The sequence below is a fragment of the Crocodylus porosus genome, unplaced genomic scaffold (assembly GCF_001723895.1).
Source record: "Crocodylus porosus isolate Cpor-Errol unplaced genomic scaffold, CroPor_comp1, whole genome shotgun sequence".
NCBI classification, from domain to species: Eukaryota; Metazoa; Chordata; order Crocodylia; family Crocodylidae; genus Crocodylus; species Crocodylus porosus.
The window spans coordinates 80,058,893-80,061,817 of NW_017728931.1; positions in this window are offsets into that span (position 1 = coordinate 80,058,893).

The window sequence follows — 2,925 nt, forward strand, 5'->3', positions numbered from 1 at the left end:
CTGCAGTGGGTAGAGGGTGCAGGAAACTCTCAGGGCTGCTTCAGCAGTCCAGCTGGCACAAGGGGTAGTGTCCCCAGGTACTGATTGGCTGGACCCCAGAAGCTCCTGAGAGCTAGTAGCCCTGAGCTACTTGCCAGGGAGGCTTTTTATACTGCTCAGGACAGCACACGTGCTGGCCCTGGGCTCTAGCTCTAGCCACTGGCAGGAGCAGCTCGCACCCATAGGGACTGGATCAAGACTGCAAGTTAAAATTACCGGCAGAGAGGGAATAGCCAGGACTGCTCCTTAGCAGTTAATTGGTGAAGGAGAATGCAAGCTGCTAATGAGGTAATTAGCACCATGGGACACCAGCCGTTGGTCCGGGCCCCTGTAAAAGAAAGACAAGAGAATAAAGTACCTGGAATCATGTGATGGGTCAAGTGTCATTACTCCATGGGTACCTATTAACACTCCATCTCTTTCCTCCCTTAAGATCAAAGTCCTGGCAAAGGAGAACCAGAGGAACAGATGGTACCCCACAGACCCGATAACACTTTCTGAGTATTTTCCACAAGGGTGATCAGGGTTTGCTCTTACAGTGTGTGTGCGCATGTGGGCGGGGGATGGAGGTGGTAGTCCCGAAGAGCTCTTTCATGTATGGGACACGAACAGTTTGTTCAAGGGTGTTCAATTCACAAGCTACCATTTTTGGTATGTGGTAACATCTCAGCTCTTTTCAAGAAACAGAAGCAACCTTCAATTGCAGGGAGCACATGGTTTCAATAGCTATTGACATGTAAATGCCATGGGTGGTTTCATGCTAATCTAGGAGAGTGACTTTTTGCAGACATTTGAGACATAGGTCACTCCACAGGCCAAAATCTTGCTAAAGATAATGTCTTCTTCGAATCCTGAGGGACTAAGGAGAAAGCAGAGGTTAATCTTGAAGGAGGTCAACCATTCACATCTCAGACATATGTTTCTACTGGTGGGATTGAACAACTTGATGTACCTCTGATCTGGTATTTTACAACTCATGAAGAGTCAACTTCGGAGGTTTGCCGTGAGGAGGATGCTGTTATTTGAAGTGGGGAAGCTGCTCTCACGTTGCAACAAACAGAAAGCGTGGTTGCCAAAGACTATAGCTGCTTCCTGGCCATACATCCAGGGCAAGCCTCATGAGATATGGGCACACAAAAGCAGCATGGATTGGTGGGAAAGAATAGTCATGTCAATGTGGAATGATGACCAGTGGCTGGAAACATTCAGAATGAGCAAAGAGATGTCCTTCCAGATCGTTAGTTTGCTGAACCTGCACATCCAGCATCAGAGGACTGTCATGTGGAAGCCCATCAGCCCAGAGAAACATGTTGGCATGGCCATCATGAAACTGGCCACTCCAAGAAGCCTGAACCACATTGCGAATCAGTTCAGTGTGGTTCCCTGCACTGCTGGGAGGGCCATCAGTGAAGTTTGCCAACCACTAAAGGACCTGGCAGCAAACAAATTCATGTGTCTAAGTAATTCCCATGAGGTGGTGGAAGGATACCACAAGATGGGCTTCCCTAACTGCCTGGGAGTACTTGACAGCACACACATTCCCATCCTAAACCAGTTCCAGGACAAGTTCATTCATAAACAGAAAGGGGATTCCTTTTGTGATTCTGCAAGTCGTTGTGGACCACAGAGGCAGATTTACAAACATTTACATGGGATGGGCAAGAAGCACACACGATGCTCATGTGTTTCCTTGCCACTGCCTGAGATGATGGACAAGGGCCAATATACCCCAGGACTGCAGGAGGTTGTCATTCAGGGTGTTTAAGTGCCCTCCTGATACTAGCTGATGTTGCTTACCCACTCCCTCCCTGGCTCATGAAGCCATATATGTGACAAGTGAGTGACCCACAGAAATTGCTGTTCAACAAGCAGCTAAGCAAGCGCTTGAAAGCCCACTGAAGATCACTCAACTACAGGCTAGAAGTCGTTGCTGATAACATTACTTCTTACATAGTGGCAGCATACGTCCTGCATAATATCTGTGAAACCAGGAGTGAGGTCTTCAGTGATGCTTGGAGAGAACAGTTAAGAGAACTGACACAAGCCACGACCTTCACTAGCAGAAAAGCAGTTGAGCGTGGGGGGCTAGAGATACAGGCAAATAGTGGGAGGGGTGCTGTGATCAGAAATTGGCTGGCAGCACACATAGGTGCTGCTCTGCAGGGCAAATATGCTCTGTAACTGTGTGAATTGCTCCTTTTTATCATTAATGTTCCACTTCATATTAATTTCTCATTTGAATAAAGTCCATTTTATAAAAAAGTTGTCTTGTATAATGGGTTCATAACAGGGTCTCAGGGAGGTCTCTGTGTGGAATGCAGGATGGAGGGGAGGGGGTGCGTTGAGTGGGTGGCAGTGGGGATGGGTTTGTGGTGGCAGGTCTAAAACTGGTTTGGGGATATGACTGCAAACTGTAATAGGAGTCGCATGCAAATAGACTAATTGATTCAACAATAGCCTGGTAACCACTATGCCCCAGTGCAGCCTCTCAATTCTGGCCATTGTGTATGATGATTGGCAAGGGAAGGGAGGAAATTCATTGCGCCTGGGCAGTTTTTTCTTTCTTTGCCTCAGTGGAGGTGTTAGGTCATGCTGGTGATTTGTGTTGATCACAGGGGAGAGGGTGAGTTGTGGTAGACTGATCACAGACCCCCAACACTGCTTGGGGGCAGCTGTCATGGGCAAGGAGATCCTCAGTAACCAAGGAATCTTGATGATCCTCAATAACAACCACTGCCCAACCACTGCAGAAATTCCTTACAGTTTGACATTGTAGCAGAGCACTAGGATGCTCACTACTAATGAGGGGATGCAGGCTTAGCTGCCAATTTCCAGGGCAGCTCAGGTGCTGGTTGCTGGGGCAACCAGGCAGGTCATGTGGCCAGG